Below are 19821 nucleotides of genomic sequence, written 5' to 3'. Positions count from 1 at the left end.
TACTGCACAAGATAGCCCACTCCTGCTTTAGACAGTTCTGAAGGTAGAGCACTTCTCAATGACAAAAATTCTTTTTCAACCTCTTTGTTATCGGGAGCTGAAAAGGCGTCTAATCTTTAGGAAAATGCACTTGAAAAAAATAGTCTCAGAAATTAAGAGGTTGCTATAATTTCCTGTAACTATTATCCATTCTTGGGGAAAAAATGAGCATTATTAAATTGTGATAGTTACTAATGGAATTTCTAATTCTTTTACAATTAAGGTCATTGAATCTTTATGTCTTGACCTTCAATCTGAGACTATTTGCATGAAAATAAGGACTCCAAGTTTCATCATGTTCTATTGATTCATTTAAGCTCTTTTCGTATCATAGATTTCTAGAAATGTAGAACTGTAAATGATCTGAGTATCTGATGTATAACAGAGAACCCATTGGTCTTAAGAGTTAGGAGATGTTGGATTGACTGTTCCCCTCTTTATTCACTGTGTCATGTTATGCCAGGAGTCTTGGTTTCCTTGTTTGAATGTGAAGTCTGATAAAGTCCTCATGAGTTGTGTGACAAACAAATAGGAATGAATGGGCAGTAAGCTGCAGTAATCAGCAAAAACCTGTTTTTCTTGTTTGTGATGCTGAGTAATTTAACTTTTCTAGGCCTCAGTTTCCACATCTGTACAATGGGGCTAACCATTCCTGCTTTTAGGGGTGTTTTAACTGTTCAGTTAGATGGTTCCTGAGGGCTTAGAGAGTGCTTCACATACAGTAGATATTCAATTAATGTTGACTATTAATATTTTGATGATGCTGAGAGAAGTAAAAGCACTGTGTAAAATAGGAAGCTTGGAAGTCTTGCAATCACCTGGACCCTTCATTTTCCCCACAGAGAGGAGGGTATTGAGCAACCCCGAGGTAAGAAGAGCTTGGTCAAGATGTGCTGGGAAGCCTAGGAGAACTTCAAAAAGTGACAGGCTGTATGACCAGGAGCTTAAAAATACATTCTGAATCTTTAAAATAGGGACACTTGGGTGGCTCAATGGTTGAGCATCTGCCCTTGGCTCAGGTTGTGATCCTGGGGTGCCAGGATCCAGTCCCGCATCGGGCTCCCTGCAGGGAGCCTGCTTCTGCCTCTGCCTGTGTCTCTGCCTCTCTCTCTGTGTCTCTCATGAATAAATAAATAAAATCTAAAAAAAAAAATAATAAATCTTTAAAATAAACAGATTAAGGAACAAAATCCAGAGTTGGTATGAGATTGGGATACCACAGTTGATCTCACAGAAATTTGGTTTGTGATAGTGCATTCAGGCTCTGTGCTGAGGCCTGGGGTGTGTGTCTTCATCTGTGGGTAGATTGAAAAGCTTGAGGCTCATTGCTTTCCATGCTCCCATTTCTCAGGTGTGGGGCCCAGTGGAAAATAATCTGACGACTTTATGATCTTGTTCTCTTTGGTTTGAATTGCTGGGCAGCAAAGACCCCTGATGTAGGGTCTCAGGAGCCTGCACCACGCTATGAGTATTTAAAATAGTAATTGTGTATGGATTCTGGGGAAAAGGAGTAGGGGGGAAAATCAGCCCTGGGGAAAGAGATATAAACATGTCTACCCAGAGAGTACCTCAAGCCCTTTTAAAAGTTTGTTAGTAGGTTTAGAATCTTATGCAGGGAGAGGTTCTTGACAGAATCAAGGGAAATATGATCCCAATTATAAAGATAAGGTGAAATCATAGGAAGGTAGTCTTTCCCGTGACTAATTCACTTTGCTCTCCCATTGTTAAAGAGAAAAGTTGTTGATTTTATACTTTGTTCAAGGCGAATGGGACATAAAATAGCAATTATTCTTTTTGCCGTTAGCCTGCCTTCCTTTGTTTGGGGGTGCACTATAGCAGAATAAAGGTCTGTGCTTCAGAAATAATGAGCAAGGGGAAGCCAGAGACATAGTTTATGCATGAGTCCTTTTGTAGTGAGTACATGGAACCATTTTATTTGGGAACGGAATATTTGAGGGTGTGGGGGGCCCCCTCCTCCTCAAAGTGCAAAGACCCTGAAACGTGCCCGCTCCCTCCACTTCAGGATTTGAGTGGCATGTCAGGACCCATCCAGCACGAGGTGCATAATGTATCGTGCAGGCTGACTCCCATGTGGAAGAGAGCACAAAACTTCCTTATGCATGAGGCATTTTTAGCAAATTGGACCCCATTTCAATCTTGATGAAACTTGATGACATTTCCAACTTGCAAGTGCACAAAATGAAAAAGCAAATTTTTAGCTATTTATGTGTCAGAACATCAAAAGCTCAAAAGCCATAATTAAGGGTGTCAGCATTGCAGGGAGACCATATTTCTGCTCTTCTCAGGGGTCTTGGGGGTCTCTCCTTGGAGGTTAGATGAAGCTCCCCTTCCCCTTGAAGACTTGAATCAAACAATTTGGATTTCATGAGCCCCACCTGGGAAACTGCCTCTTCACTTCCAACCCTGTCATGTTGATATTTAGTGTTTTTTCTCCCTTTCATGAGAAATTTGGGAAACGACTATGTAGCGGGTGCTCCACATTCCTTAGCTTCCTTGTGCTGTTTTTTGGAAATCTGAAGGCAAAATATAAGAAACAGTGATTTGACATGATATTTTAATTCCTTTTCATTTGTGTTTCTATTATATGCAATTAACTTTCTGACTTTACATTCTAGGAAACATGTCAAACAAGCTTTTATGATATACTCACTTAATACATATACAGATATAATGGGGCTGAATATAAATATATGTCCAAATAAATGGAAATACATGGACATTAAATATTTAATAAATGTCCATGGAACTCAGTTTTTCAAGTTTCTATTGTGTACAAGTGTATATGTGTTAAGATGTGGCTCTGATTCAGTAAGTCTGGAGAGAGCCCAGAGATACTGCATTTCTAACGTGTTCCCAGGTTGAACCACGCTGACTGTGTCTGGGTCACACTCGGAGTGGCAAATCTTTCTATATCTTTCCAACTTAGGGAGGGTCTTAAAATTCAGCTGTGGTCACTGTGATTATCAACAGGTGCACTCGTCTGGGATATACATGTTTTCGTTAAGATCGCCTTTGAATTTTATAACAGAAATATTATTAAAATTAATCCCTAGAACTGCCCTTGCCTGTTAATGATTCACAAAAATCCTCGCCTAATAAGAGCTATTTTCCGAAGAGCTCACATTGAATTGCAAATACTACTTCTCATCTGAATGACATGGGCAGCTCACTTACGTAGCCCTAGCCAGAGACAGAGCAGCTTCTGCAAGTGTTGGACACCCGTTGGCTGCAACGCATTGTCTTGAGGGTTGTGTGGAAGTATGTTGAATAAGGCTCATGTCTACTACCAGCAAACTTAAACTCCATTGTGGATAGGATGGGGTGGGATGGGGGGACACAGCCTCGACATATGAAAACCCCCATAAAATACAAGCTCTTTCAAGTGATTTCAGATCTAAGAAAGACCCAAATTAAAGATTAATTAGATTCAAAGGTGTGTGTGTGTGTGTGTGTGTGTGTGTGTGTGTATGTATGTGAGAGAGAGAGAGAATGAGAGAGAGAGAGAGAGAACTCATCTGTTGGCAGAGGCCAAGAGAGCCTTCATGGAACAGGCAGCCAAACTAGGCTTGAACTATTGGGATTAGGTGTAGAAATGTGGCTGTGAGGTGTGGACTGAGGAGCAAACATATTAAAGAGAGGAAACCTCAGAGAAAAGACAGGAGAGGAAAGGAGCTTATGTATCATAAACTGGAAATAGTTTCAGTTTGGCTGAAGTACAGACTTCAGGCAGGGATTTGGTTGACAATAACCTTGGAAAGAAAGTTGGAAATGATCTTGAGAGCCAGTGGAAGATGTTTGGGTTGAATTTAGTAAGCAGTGGGGAGCTGTCCCTTACCCCAACCGCTTGTTCTCAGTTCTCATTCCAAAATTTCTTCAGACTTGCTCATCTGAATTACGTGTGAGTGTGTGTGTTAATTGACATATTGATTCTTTTCAAATTTCTTTTGCTAATCTATCAAAGAGATTATAATAAGAAGATAAGCTTGTCATAGGAACTAACAGGAAATGAAAGATGAGGAGAAGGAGGATTCCATGTACTGCCCTCTGAGAGGTGACTCTGTCTTATAAATTGCAAAGAAGGTATAATCCAGAGTTGTGGAGGTTTTTAACCAGGAGGCATTTGGATTTATGCCTCTTACATGGAAGGCCTCCAGTAACACATCAGGTGATAGGGGAGGGATAAACTTGGTACATCTGCCTGGATCAGCAGTTTCATTCAGTCATAGTTTCACTCGACACTGTATCATTTAAAGCCTTTAAAGATATATTAGAAACAATTATATTTATCCTTAACTTTAATTTATATGGTAATTAGCACTAGTCTAAAATCAGTCAGAGGTACCATTTTAGATTTAAATGTGTTTTCCTCTTGTTTTTTAAACTTTAATGTTTACTAACGCTGGTTATGTTAGACTGTTCTAATTAAGAGCTCTTTTTCATTTAGAAAAAAGTATAGATATACATAAAGAATTTAAAAAAATATGCTAATTCCTCACTCTGTTAATCACTGCCTGACCATTCAAACTACATGGCTTTAATAGGACCAAAGCACCCTAGTGGCAGCCCAGTAAAATTGCAGGCATAGGAGCGAGAGGGAAGGAACCTTTGGAGTGGTCAATGTGAAAAGCCAAGTTTATAGAGACAATGTCAATGCTACAGACGGGCTCAGCCAGTATCAAGTCTGGAATAGTTTACCTATGCCAGTGTTTCTCTACTCTTTTTTTTGATCATCACATGCCTAAGAAGTCTTTTGTGGGCATGTTTTTTCCTAATTGTTATTCCTCCCTTGTTACCGTATTTTAATACCACAGATATATTGTATATCTGCTTATATTCTGAGGCCCTTTGCAGGCACACAAAACAATTATGGTATCTAAGATCTTCAAATCCATGAGAACCAATTTTTGCCCCCTTGGAACATTATTTCCTCCATCGATGACACATGATCTAGAGTTTTCTAGCCTCTGTCTCTCTGGGGGTAAGATCTTATCCTTATACTCCTGTGGCTACTCTGAACTGGATCACCCAGAGCCACCCTTCTATCAAACAGAGACTTGTTGGAGAGTCACTTAATGAGACACCTGCTATTGAAACCTTGAAGAGGTCCCACTACTAAACACTCGATATTGACACAAGTCCTCCTGCATCATCAAAGTAAATTAGTGCTTTTAGTCATTCACCTAGACTGGATTCATTGCCATTCTCCCAGTTCCCCTTTTCTCTTATATAGTCATTTCCCTGAGGTCCCAGCTTCATGAGCCTGCTTTTATCTAGTTACAATGAATCCTTGAATTCTCCCTGCTAAAGTGGGCCAACAGCAGATCCAGAGGTGCTTAAAGCTGCATTCCCATTCCCCCCTTGTCCACTTATAAATGGTAATGGGATGACGTACAGGAGAAGAGCTTGATCTTTTATGCCCTACAGCTTTTATTCCTCTTGTCTTTCCCTGAAATCCAGATTCTAATTAGCAGGATTGTGTGTGTCCTCTTGGGTTCTTCCCCATACTTAATGTTCACAATAGTTTCATCAAGAACATCCCCATATTACAGGCGAAGAAAAGGTCACACAGCTAATGAATGTTGGAACTAGCCCTTGAATTCAGGGATCTCTGGCTCTAAAACCAGTGTTCTTATCCTATATTGTCTTTGAGAGGCCTACCAAACCCTTCCTAAATGGAGGTAATCACTTATTCTTTCCTCTCCCCTATTTCTAGACAGATCCCCATACTTATTTTTTCATGTAGTTACTCACTCAACAGCTATGCATTGAATAACCCTAAGTGACAGCAATTTTGAAAGTTATTAGAGATACTATAATGAAAAGCACCATTTCTGTTTTCAAGGGGCTCATAGTTTATGAAGGAGATGGACCAACGAATAGGTATCTGTAACTGTGTCTGGCCCTATAGTGAAAGTGAGAGCTACATGGTACTGTATCTAAACCACCCTTGTTTAGTTATTTTAGATCGAGTCACATGAAAAGACTAACTCAGCTCTCTCAGTCTCAGTTCTTAATTCCCTGAAGAGAGAATCAGATTGGCCCACCTTGGTTTAGTAAGATATGGCTGCTAGAGGACCCATTCTTGTGGAGCTGGAAAAGAGGTGGTGAAAAGCAGCTCTCAGGGAAAGGAGAAACTTTGTGAGCTCAGCAGGTACCTGAAGAAATGCATCCTACCTGTATAGTTGAGAGAAAAGCTCCTGGGTGTGCAGGAGACCTCTCCTTGAACATAAGAAATTAGTAACCTTCTAAGCTTCTGAAGCCATTTTCTCACAATGATCTTGGCTTTCCTGAAGGACTCTGCTCCTTATTTGATCAAAGTAATGTCCCTTGGTTTAACCCCTTTGATAAATGATGATTTTTCACCAAGAATAGTGTGTTGTTATATTGATCTTAGACCTTTACATAATGATATGGTGTGTGTGTGTGTGTGTGTGTGTGTGTGTGTGTGTGTATGTGGCAGAGGCAGGGGAGGGAGACTTCTAGCTTTTTAATACATGGAACAGAGTTAATGAGGATATTTTCTGACCCCATGAAAACACATGGATGGGCGAGGTAGACTACATGATAAAAATAATTTTTAAAAACAATTAATAGCTGAGTTAAAAGGAAAGAAAGGGAAATATTCAGGTATCAGGGACTTGTAAACAGAAGAAATCATGTCCAGAATGGTTAGCAAAATAGCAGTTCTATTTATTATCTTTAAAGACATGAGACTGAAATCTTAACATTGATGTGGGAGCTTAATACACAGTGTAGACCACTTATCACACCAAAAAGGAGTACCATGGGGTTGTTTCCATAACTCCTGGTACATAGAACTTCTACAGAAAAATAATCTCAGCTAAATATATGTTCACAATAAAAAATAAAAAATCACACAGGGAAAGGATCCATTATTAGGGAGAATCAGCTGAGTCTACGAACAGAGGGATTGATGCGAAAATGAACTTGAGGTTATAAAATGGTATTATTTAAGTAGGTTTAAATTGATTAAAGATTTCATGTGTGAGGAGGAAGAGACTCAATGAAAGAACAGACCATTTTGAATTCAAAACCAGGAGTTACAGAGATAAAGAAAAACATGGTTATAAAATTAAACCTCAGTGAATAAGTCAAATAGGTTAGATATATGGGGGAAGAGAAGGGGGGGAGAGAAAGAGAGACAGAGAGAGAGAGAGTGAGAAGAGAGATCTAAAGAAATCACAACTAGAAAGAAATGATAGGTTTCCTCCAAAGGAGTAGTAATTCCACTAAGATAGAATTCTCATGAGTCGTAGCAGGTGTGGGAAGACAAGAATCTGCAACAGGCAGAGAGAAAGAACTATCAGCCTACAGTTAGGCACCTGGCTAATCTACTCTTCAGGAGCATCTTCTCTCACAGAAGCTTGCTAAAATAATCACAGAAGGATGGATGGGCTTTAGAAAGAGGGACACAGAAGCCCAGGAGGGATGGAAGAAGCACTGGAAGATGTTGGAAATTATGTGAGTCACCCTGAAAGGATATTGATATGTGAGAAAAGGCTAATATGGTAGAGGGTAAAAAAACAAGCAGAGTTGCAATATTCTAATATTCCAATATTCCAGAGAACATGACTGACCAGAGATCAAGTGCTCTTGGGTACACATAAAATGTTTCTATACATTGTTAAGAAAGCATGGTAAAAGCTTAAATTTAAAAAGATTTTTTTTTTTTTTTTTGGCTGGGGAGGAGAATGTGAAAAGCAAAGGGAAGACATGGCAAATAGGTTACTATTTGCAAAATTAATCCAAACATTTTAATAACCACAGTAAATATAAGTGAATAAATTTGCCACGTGACAGTCTGATATTTATATTGGTTTAAAAAAAATCTCACTTATGGGCAGCCCGGGTGGCTCAGAAGTTTAGCGCCACCATCAGCCCAGGGTGTGATCCTGGAAACCTGGGATCGAGTCCCACGTCGGGCTCCCTTCTTGGAGCCTGCTTCTCCCTCTGCCTGTGTCTCTGCCTCTCTCTCTCTCTCTCTCTCTCTCTCTCTGTGTCTTTCATGAATAAATAAATAAAATCTTTTAAAAAATTCCTGTTAAAAAATGAATGAATGAATGAATGAATGAATGAATCAATCAATCAGTCCAGTTATATACTCTTTCAAAAGACAGACTTTAAATATAATGGCACCTACTTTGATAGTGGACTTGATTTCTTTCTAATCTCTTGAGAACCTTACTGTAGTCAGGTGCCATTGATGCCAAAACTCACATGCACCTATTCTGGAGTATTGAGTGCCTTCTATGAGCAAGAAGTAACAGCAATCGAACATAGCTGGATGTGGGATTCCAAGTATTTTAACGCTTTATAACATCAAATCGAGGAACTGCTGGTCCGTGTTTGCCACAGGATTAGTTTTCACAGATGGCTGAGAATAAAGCATATGAAAGGACATATATGTCTCTTTTTAGAACAAAATGGACACATATAACAGCATATGGTATAGTTATTTTAATTATGAAGTTTTACCACACCATAATTAATGATAAAATAGAAATTTAAGAACCATGAAAGCATTAATTAGCTGTGATAATGCTATGACATAAAGCTTTTGTTTTCTTGTTTTCCTGAAATCAATTCTTCCATTTATTAGGCTGTTGATATTTTGATCATGCACATAGTTCTTAAAAGCCAGAGTAGATAATAAGCCAGGTTATATTCACGTAACTGCACACAAACCAAATTTATAATTATATGAAATCTGCATATAGACAGAGGCAAAGTTGAGTGGCTTTTGAAAATGTAGATAATCAAATCTCACTACAAATTTATCTGAACACATCTATATTTACATTTCACTCCACTACTGATTCAAATAATGAAGGGAGACCTGGCCTAAAGGGATCGGATCTAGCACATTCATATATAAAATGTGACGTGTACAAGTTTATCCCCTGCTAGGATTTTGAAAGTCAGATATGGCACACTGATACACTGCAACAGGTGTTATGGGCTGAGTGTTTGTATTCCCTCAAATTCATATACTGAAGTGCTAACCCCCAATGTAATGGTGTTTGGAGATGAGGCCTTTGGAAGGGAATTATGTTTAGGTGTGGTGGTGAGGGTGGAGTCCCGATAATGGGATTAATGTCCTCAGGGTCCAGAGATTTCTCTTTCTTTGCCTTGTGAGCACGTAGTGGGAAGGCAGCCATTTGCAAGCCAGGAAGAGGATCCTTACCAGAAACTGAATCTCCTAGTACGTTGATCGTGGACTTAGATTCTAGAACTGTAAGAAATAAATGTGTGTTGTATAAGCCACTCAATGTATGGCATTTTGTTACAGCAGCCTGAGCTAAGACAACAAGCCCCCCTGATGAGGTTGGAATTGACAAGTGGATCAATTTGGAGGTGCCCATTCATTCATCTCTGTTTTATGCCCACCAGAGGGGCATGTGAGATGGGAGATTGAACCTTGAGTAGCCTATAAACCAGGTGAGCCTAAATCTCTGGTGTGTGCTGGTCTACTTGTGTGTGTTCATAATAAGAATATTTAAAACCGAACCTTAGTTTACATTTTGTTCAACATTACAGCGAGTGCATTACCTTGTGTTTCTTGCTTTAATGGGCTCTCAGGAGGAATTGATACGAAATCTACCTCCTGTATTCTTAGCTAATGTTCCTTTTGGCCTCAGGTAGAACATATTGGGCAATTTTTTTTTTCTCCACCAAAATCTCTTTGTAAATAAACTATAGATAAAAATTAGAGGGGAAGAAATCATACATAAGTTGTTTAGGCAAAGGGCATCAAAACACAGGACTCAAATAATTTTTGGTAACTTTTCTATTTACTGTATTGAGGAGATTCATTTAAACTAAAGTGGGTAGAGGTCATTTAGTTTTACAAATAGTGCTTATATTTTTGTGCTTCTTGCTGGCCCTGTTTAGTCTGTGCTCATTCATATCTCTGGACCAAACAGCAGGTTCAGGGAAAAGTAGAATTTTTGAGAAATCAGGACATTAGGAAACGTCTCCGACAAAGGCCAAGTGGAGATAAGGAACACTGAATTTCTATGGTAAAACATGTTCCAGAGTGATTCAAGCATAATATGGAGTTCAAAGTATCACTGTATGCAAAGATATTAATTATTCCAGTGAAGGTTTTTTTTTTTTTTCCAGTGAAGGTTTTAAATCACAATGCAAGTTCTGTTTAAGATACAGCTTCCTTGAGGGTTGGTATTGGCCAATCTTTTAGGTCATGCTTTATTTTCCTATTTTTGCTGAGCATTTTTTTATAGTTACTAACGATAATTTTATCATATCAGAGAAATTTGTGCCAATATTTCCCTCAGAATCGGGAGAGAGAAAACAGTAAAAAACAAGACCATTGCAAATCGTACAGAAAATTATGGAATAAGATATATAGCACTGGATTTGAAGGAGACTAAATTTATATCCGGTCATTATTTCAATTGGCCCAGGTAGACTTTGACAAGATTGCAAAAGATGCCTATTACTTCTGATTATTCATTATAATAATTCACTATTCATTAGCTCATGCACATTGAGTGCTTGCTCTATGTTGGGTGCTGGTGTGAGTACTTCATACGTGTTTGCCTCCTTTAATCATCTCAATAACCCGTGAAGTAGCTACTATTATTGTCTCCCAATTTCTAAAAAAAAAGAAAAGGACACAAAGGTCTAGAGATGATAGGTTAAAGCTTGCTGGTAATACGTCAAGGCAGAATTTGAACCCGTGTCTCTTGGACCTTAAGGACCATACGTATAATTGCTGTCTTAGGTCTATCCAGATATCTTCAGCAAAGAGCTTTTCAAAAAGAGTTGTAAAACAAAAGTTAATGTTACAAAGATTCTTCATGAATAATTTCATGAAAAAGATCCCTTTTTGATATTTATGTATTAATGCATACTTAAATATGTATTATTAAGCATATAAATTAAATTAAGCTAGTGAAGTTCAAGCATCCCTGTCTTGTCTAGAGAGGTAGTGCTGAGGGATGCTGATTAAGGCAAAATGTGGATTCCATTTCTTTCATTGTGTCATTAAAGTATTTGCCATTATAATGAACCTAATGCACTTTATAAAATGGAATGAGTGAAAGTAATAGATGGAGGCAGTTATAAATAAGGGATTTCTCATTCCAGCCTGGGACAATGTCTAGAGACACTAGAAATAATTCACTTAATCTCACCATAATGGAGTTTCCCATTGAAGTGGATAAACAAATGCTTTCCTTAAACAAGATTTGAAACAAACAAAAAAGACCCACCAACTTAAAATAATATTTAGCTGAAACCACCAGCATCTGACAAGTTCCTTCAAATTTCTCACAGCGTTGTCATCTCAAGCACACTGGCTCGGGTTTGTGAGATAAACTGGTGATATTCAGTGAATGAAAAGTTCAGATTCATGTATTATCGAGCTCAAGAATGCTGCTCATAAGTCCCTTGGAAGTTTGGAATATGTTCTAGAATTCTGAATGCAAAGTCTTCCAGTCATGAATTTCACTGCAAGAGTTTTGCCCACACCTCATCATGAAGTTAAAGTTGTGACATCTTCAGTCTGAAGGTAGAAAAATTAACAAAAGTAACCAAATCTGTGGCAAGAGAAAGGAGAGTGAGGAGACCGATGATAAAAACGCTGACATTTATCTGAGCACAAATACTGGAAATTGCTATACAAGAAATAGAGAAAATGGCTTAAGTGAATGACTTCGTTTCAAGTTCTGTGAGCAGGGCGACACTTTTCTTTTTTAAAGGAAATTGTCTGCATTACCTTTTTTTTTTTTTATTGTGTCATACTTTATTTTGATTTAAAATATTTTCTGGGATTCTATAGTTTTGCTGTAGTCTCTGCACTTTCCAATAAATGACCTATTTATTTACATGAAAAGCAAGCTTTGCTAACGCAAAGACAACATGCAGGATTTTTTCCTGCCAATTTTCTAATGAAAACCAATGACAGGTTTTTTTTTTTTAATTTGGTTATAAGTTTCATTTGCTTAAAATGAAAAATGTATTCTTAAAACGAAATAAAAAATATCATATTATCAGTATTTCTGGCAGCAAGTGAATGAATACTTATTCTGAATAGATCCCTCTGAATGGCCACTCTATAACTACCGTGTTTTGTTAGAAAAGTATATTAAAAAGTAGAAACAGCATCCTGAATGAAGAAAAGGGATAGAAACAAAGTATAAAATATGTAATCTTTTAAAAGAACCTTATCAAGGAGAATCTTAGTGAAACTTTAAATGGGAGAGTCACACAATCCCAAAGCTTTCCCATTTCCTATTCAATGAATAATTTACTTTTTAGATGAGATTCGCTAACATTATTGCAGAATAACTGTAATTGAAAATTATTAAAGCTCTATCTTTATTGCATTTTAAAATCTTTGCATTTGGTGTTTGACCAGGGCTGCCTCATCATTAAGAGTTTTGAGGGAAAGCAAAATCTCTGTCTCCTGAAGAATAAAGAGCAAAAACCTTAATTGCTTTCTTGTTTCCCACAAAGATGCTAATATGATGAACTGAATGTCAGGAATAATAAGACAAAATGATGGTGTACACCCTGCAAAGAGAAAATAAAACATCTTTTTATGTAAACTGTCACCAGAACCTCAAGGAAACTCTTTGCTCTTTCCCTGCCCTGATTTTGAACTGCTTCATTAAAAGTAATTTTGTTTTTCAGGAGGATAACACCCACATTATTCTATAAAAATAATTTTAAGAGAAATCTTCAATTAAGAGGTTATTGTTGCCTGAAAGATTTTTCCATAGTTGGTTGGTAGCTGAAAATGTGATCTTCCCAAGTTTGAATGGAAATATGACATTCATAATGGTTTAAAATAGATAAGTGTCTTGTCTGTTTGAAATGCCAATGAACTTGGTATTATTTATCAGATCCTTTTAAAATGTTGGAATTTTCAGAGGACAGAATTTTCAAAAGGGAGAGAAATTAATCATCAATTTGTCCTGCCTTCAAGTGATTGAAAAGTTAAGTTAGAGAGACTGATAAAGCCCTTGTTCCATGTAGTATTTTGAAAATAAATGAGAGATCATGGACTCACGGTATACACCCCCTGCCTGCGAATCTTCCTTTTGGTTCATTTCGGATGGAAAACCTGTAAAAACTCACCCCACTGTCCATCAGACTCCCACCCAGTAGTTGTCTTATCTAAATTTAAGCACTTGCTTGGTCCACGCTGCCATATGATAGATGTTTAAATACAAAAATACATATAAGTCACTTAGAAGGGAATTTCAAATTCTTAATTAAAAAAAAAAATCCCTGGCAATTTGTTTAGTTAATAGTTTGTCTTGTGGAGAGTTTCTTCTCAATGCACTCCGGAAACTGCACTTGTCAACTCAGGCCACAAGAGGCACTTTGCAACTAAAGCAGGAGTGATTTCGATAGTTTGCAGATAGTTCTCCAGGTCTTGAAACAGTCTTTATGCATATAAGCCCCAGAAGTCCTGTAGAAAGATTTCTATTGCCTTAAGATGCTCCTTGAAGTCCTCCCCATCGCCCTTTCAGACTCTCTTCTGAGAAACACTGATCTCCAGAAATACTCATCATAAAAGGATTCCTTCCAGGTCAGATGATTCTGTGGAATTCCAAATATTGAGTTATATTTGTGATTTAAAAATTCATCAGTGTATATGAAAGGCTCTGAGGAGCTCTGTGTTCTGTTCTGCAATCAGTTTTACATGGTTCAGTGTAGAATGAATTGAATGAATTGCTCAATACAGCACTTAGCTATGGATCCCTCTTTTTTTCCCGTCTAAACAACCCTTGTGAGGTGGATACTTTCCTCTTTTACAGATGAAGAAACTGAGGCTTAGGAAAGTTAACTAACCTGTGTATGGCAGGATAGCTCTTAAGTGATACAGCTAAGATTTGAAGCCTCGAAGCCTATCTTAACAGCACCATGACCTAAAAATACAAGGAAATACATTCACCTGACTCTGCGGACTATTTCCAGTTATGTTTAGCATTTTTTTTCCTGTGCAATCTTAAACAGATTTCTTTTCTCCTCATGTTCATGCTATTGGGATTATGTAAACAAACAAACAAACAAACACCCCCCCCCACTTTACATACAGCGTTATTTGCTTAGAAAAAGGTTATTAAATTCTGTGCAGTCCAATAGTTAGAAATAAGCCCAAATATCACATAGAACACATAATTTTAAAACAAATATGTAACAAATAGCACAGCATGAATATTACCTTAAAGCCGGGAATCATGTTCAGGAAAATCTTGCGAGTCAGTAGAGAAACACGAAATAAAGAGATCCATTTGCCTGGAAGGATCTTGTTTAAGCTAATTTCAGAAATATTTAAAGGATTCAATTTCATATGTAATAGTAAAATGAAAGTTACATTGAGGAAAAAATATTTAAATGCATTAAAAGATTCCTGTCACAGTGAGAAAAAATGTATATGCTTTTAATCTTTACATAGGTGTTTTATCTACATTGTATCCCTTTCTTGTCTTTATATACATGGATATTTTTGCTATTAGGAAAGCATGCACATGCATATACAAATATATGTATATATATAACTAGTAAAAACAACATTGTATCTGAATTGTTAAAATACCCATTTTTGTTATTTTAAATGTAATATAATTTTAGATCCCTTTCATAAATGTCCAGTGGACAGATTTATTATTATTATTATTTTTAATTTCCTGCATCAGATCTAGGTCTCTGATAAATACCACAGACAACCCCAGCACTGTAGGATGGGCTTGACAGTTCTTCAATAAAGGACTGTGTGGTTTTTTTGTCAGTGTCTTCCTTCCAGTGACAGCTGCTTTGTTCTTTTCTAGTCAGATTTTCTAGTTAACACATCAAAAGTGTATCTGTGTACACGAAGTACGAAGAAAACAGTTCAAAGAGGTAAGAGATTCACTTTTAACTCTTGCTACATTTTCCCCACACTTGTCACAAAAGAAGTCTCATATGGAAGCTTCAGAACAAGGTGAGGAGTTCATGATGGAGCCCAGGGATCCGTGGCATTTAAGAACTCGTGTTCTAGAAGGCGAGTTGGTCAGGCAAAGTGCTGAGAGTCTCCAAATCAGTGAGAACTGGTCTGGGATGAAGAATTTTCCATTTTCCAGAGACAACTAAGCCCAAGAGCCGAGCACAGCTTGTTTTATGTGGTTTATTGCAAAAGCCTGATTTCTTCTTCTTGGCATATCTTAATGACAGTAGCCGCCTGCTTTATATACACAGCTCTGGAGCCTTGGCTTGGGCTTCTGCCAACAGGGGTTCCTGCACACACATGAGAACTGCAGTTACCCATGCTTCCATGCTTAAATAAATGTTCTGGGGATGGGGGGGTGGGTGCCAAGATCTTTTTTGACTAAGGTGGCTAAACCTGGATTGGCACCAGCATATTCAACCCCCAGGGGAGTAGCCTCTTACACAGACCCTCTCTTGCAGCTTTCTAGTGATGAGCGTATGCAGAGGTCAGGTGGAAGGCAGCTCCTTTTCTGCTCCTCCCAGCCGTACTTCCCCTAACCCTGAGTAGGGAACATGTCTAGAAAGAACTACTGCCTCTCCTCCTCATCCCACCCCCATCTTCAGTGAATCAGGTTGAAATAGGCCAGCCCTGGGTTGTGCCATATGTGTTTTTAGTATGCCAAGTGAAGCCAGAGCAATAAACATTTATTTTAAAGAATTTTTACATTTAATCTTTTAACAAAGCATCTGTGTAGTCACTGTGAGAAAAATAACTTTGTTCAACATTTGTAGGCTTACTTTACAGTTGAGCATAGTTTTAAAATTTGATACATGTCAGTTTTTCAAAATTTGATATATGTCAGAGTTCTAAGGGGCTCTGAAAGCCTTAAGCCAGTCCAGGCACAATCTGTGTGCACAGCGAACAAACAAAAGAGTCCCACATTGCCTGAGTGCTCCTGGTACCATGTTGTTTCTGGTAGTACCATGGTAGACAAGAGGGAGGCAGGAGAGTGACAGGGAGAGGACTGGAGACAGGTTGCTTGGGGTCAACTGAGTCAGCCATGTGCCTTAACCTATCTAAGCTTGTTCTCTCATCTGAGTGGGGATTCTAGTGGTCTCACACTCACAATGTTTTTTTTTTTTTTAAAGGACAATTATGCATGTAAAGTACTTGGCACAGTCAAGACACATGGAATGAATCTCATGAAAGACTCAAAGTGACCATGTCATTGACCAAGATCTCTGCAGATCTGGGATTTAATAATTACCTCTTGCATTCCAAAAGTATATCCTATTATGGTGCCTCTGTGGGTCCTTTACTTTGCATTCACTAAGAAGTGAAAAGTCTTACCTATCAAGGATTTTATTTTTTACCTGTACTATATGCAGCCTACAATCAAGAGAGTGATATTCTTCCTAGATCTTACTCTTTCTTATTAATTTTCTTTTTTTCTTTCTTATTAATTTTCAATCGTTAAAGAACTTAAAGGACATAGGGTAGGGGAGAGTGAAGAATCTAAGGAGGCTCCACACTGGGCCATCTTGATTTCACAGCCCAAATCAAGAGTTGGACATTTAACCAACTGTGCCACCTACCTGCCCCCATAATAATAATTTAAAGTGACATTAAATATAAGTAGAAAAACTAACAGGAAAAAAATACTAGGATGCTTGGGTGGCTCAGCCGTTGAGCCTCTGCCTTTGGCTCGGGACGTGTCCGGGATTGAGTCCCACATCCGGCTCCCTGCATAGAGCCTGCTTCTCCCTCTCCCTATGTCTCTGCCTCTCTCTCTCTCTCTCTGTCTCTCATGAATACGTCAATAAAATCTTAAAAAAAAAAAAAAGGAAAGAAAAAATACCACACATTTTATTCAAGGTCAAGAACTCTAGGAAAAGGGCTATTTTACCTCTTTCAGGCACATATTCTTTAAATTATTTTCCTTTAAAAATCATGACGTCAGAATTAATAACTTAAGAAGATTAAGTCTCTAGGTCTCAAAATGGAATTATTTTGCAAAATAAATATTTAAAAAATATTTTAGTGTAATTTTGAATGTTCTGCAATTAATAACAGCCCTCTTTAGTTTGTGAATCCTCTACCAAATTTCTTTACCTTTACCTTTATTAATTCCCAAGGGATTTTTTCCCCCCAGTGTTTTGGTTTTCTCCAGTATTTACCTTACCTCCCTGTGGCATTCCAAATGTTGTTTTGAGCTGTAATGAGTGATGTTCCTTTTGGTTTCCAATCTTCTTAATCTTCCAAATTACCTAAGTACTTAAAAATAATTCCAGGCACCCACCCCATAAGTTCAAGATCAAAGGTTAGTGCCTTAGACTCACCCAGAGGGCTTGTTAGTACATAGATCACTGGGTATCTTTGTACCCCCAGACTTTGTGATTCAGCAGGTCTGGGATGGGGCTCAAGATTCTGCATTTCTCACAAGTTCTTAGATGATCCTGATGATCCTGGACTGGAGACTGGAGTTTGGGAATGCTATCCTAGATCATGCTTTTCTGGGAAATTTTTGTTTTTAAGGCACCCTTAGTAGGTGGTTCTGGTATTTAGCCAGGTTTGGAAACCAGAGTTCTGGTGATAATTGTGGAGTATATTATTGCTTTACATGTTACCTGGGTAGGGACCTGAGCCAGGGGGCTGAAAACCTCCAAGGCACCACCTATCTCCAAGCTTGTGGGAGAAGAATAGATTTGTTCTCAGAGATCTGCATGTGTGCTGGGCAGGGGTGGAAAGAAAAAGGGAAGAGCCAAAAGATTAAAACCAGGAGGTTTTGGAAGGCGTCTGAAGGTTCTCTTTCCAAATAATTTTGGAACACTATCAGAATGAAATGGAATCATCATCTATGAAGACGACCTGGCACTCAATGAGAGGGCAGGAAGTGGGAGCCATTATCTATTATTACCTCTGAACACGATGGGTGGACGGGGTGCCCCATGCCCTAGAAACTGATTTACCCCCAATTGAATGCCCTGGTCAAGTCACAAACTCTTGGCTTTGGTTTCTTAAACTTTCTCTCATCTTTTGGATTCATGGTTGTGATTATTTGATTGCCTGTCTCCCCAGACAGTATCTTGTCTTATTCATCATTATATCCCTAGCATAAAGCCTAGCTCATAAAGATTTGTTGAATGAATGAATGAATGAATGAATGCAATCAATGAATGTATTTTTCTTCAATTCTCTGTCCAAGTTTTTGGCTCGGAGCAGGTATTCTAGAAATATGTGCTGAATAAACTAATGAGTAAATCTAGAAGTTAGTGGTGTGACTAATCACAGATTTTCAACATTTCGGGAAGCACATGCATTTTTAAAAAGCTCATCCAGTAGGTGCTGGAGAATATCACATACACAAAAATGTCCAAGTCTTCTAATGTGAGTGAAGAACATTTTTATCTGGCATGTAAGCATCCTTCATGATTAGACTGTTAAAACACTATACCTGACAAATTTGAGGGCCCAATTCTCTACAAAATTTGCCTAAAAGCAAGTATAGTAGACATATCATTAAGTGCATTTTACTATAAAAATGATCTATCAAAAGGAAGTTTCATATAATTTTTTGAATTTAAAAACACTTGAAAAATTTCTCTTTTTCTCTCTGTTATTTGGACTCACTGCCTTATATGACAAGATCAATTGTGGAAAGTTGAGGAAGGCTAAAAAAATTACAGTTTTAATCAAGTAAAATTAAGTGGAACATTTTGAGATGTCAAAGATGGATAACACATGGTATACTTATGTGAATAAGTGCTTTAAATAGTGACAAAGGCTATTCCCTTGAAAAGTATGGACTTCTATGTCAGTAAGAGGTGGTATCTAATTCAAAACTTCACAAATAAAATGTAATTTTTATTCCAAAAGGAATAATACAATGTGTGTAGACAAAGCTTTATGGTCACTATTATTATAAACCTAAATGATTTACAGTGGTTTCATTTACCTTCATATCACAAAGAAGATGCAAGGTTTCACAAATTTAAGAAAAAATTATTATTAACAAAAAGGGATGAAAGGTACTATGATTGATCAGCATTGACAAGCTGGGGTGAAACCTATTTGCCATTCCTCAATTAGTTTCTGCCCCACATTTCATCAATGATCATTCATACTCTGGAGTACAAAGATTAGTCAGGACCGGCCTGCAGGAAGTCCCTGGATCGGGTGCCTTAGTGTTCAGATCTTGAATGAATCAAATGGCCTGCAGAAGTTTGGAGGCTTGAAGAAAATGATGTGAAGTGAGATGAACTTATGTGGGGGAGTTTCCCTCTTCCTGTTCCTGGTTTGTGGGCTTTCTTGTCCTCCTGCTGATGCTGAAGTCTCGAGTGCTTCATTGCGCCACTCCTCCGGGATGGTCTACCCTGGACCTGTCTTCATTCTTCTCTCTTTCCAAGTCAAGACTACCATTTCTCCATCTGATTAGCTGACACCATTATGCAAATTACTGATAAGTTCATCTCGGCAGTCCCCGAATTGTATTCCAGGGAACGCTAGTCCAACAGCAAAGAAAAAAGTGTGTCAACATTAAATCTGTATGGGAAATGCTTCACAGACCCTCCTTGGGGTTTCTCAAATATTAGCTCTGAAAAATCCCGGGGTAAGAAAACTGTTTAATTTTTAAAACCATCATATAATTTAAGGAATAACTTGGTTATTCAAAAGATAAGGATTGGAACAAGGATATCATATGATTAGGAGACTTTTCGGCATACCTCTCTTTTTAGGAAAGTTTTATTGTAGAGACCCTCATTAGCTTTCACATTGCTCCTTAGATTATCCACTTCTTT

General features: G+C 38.0%; 1 long non-coding RNA gene across 1 annotated transcript in view; it reads left to right on the top strand.

Moving 5' to 3' along the window:
• Window positions 1-16933, top strand: part of LOC118351661 (uncharacterized) — a 48112-nt gene extending 31179 nt beyond the window's left edge. The window contains exons 2-4 of the long non-coding RNA XR_007404386.1: window positions 9371-9519; window positions 14886-14955; window positions 16171-16933. This is a non-coding gene — a long non-coding RNA (uncharacterized LOC118351661). The remainder of the gene's footprint in view (window positions 1-9370; window positions 9520-14885; window positions 14956-16170) is intronic.
• Window positions 16934-19821: the final 2888 nt, after the last annotated feature.

The sequence above is a fragment of the Canis lupus genome, chromosome 20 (genome assembly GCF_003254725.2).
Source record: "Canis lupus dingo isolate Sandy chromosome 20, ASM325472v2, whole genome shotgun sequence".
Taxonomy (NCBI): Eukaryota; Metazoa; Chordata; class Mammalia; order Carnivora; family Canidae; genus Canis; species Canis lupus.
The sequence above is the reverse complement of the archived record's forward strand: the minus strand, read 5'-3'. Positions and strand labels throughout refer to the sequence as shown.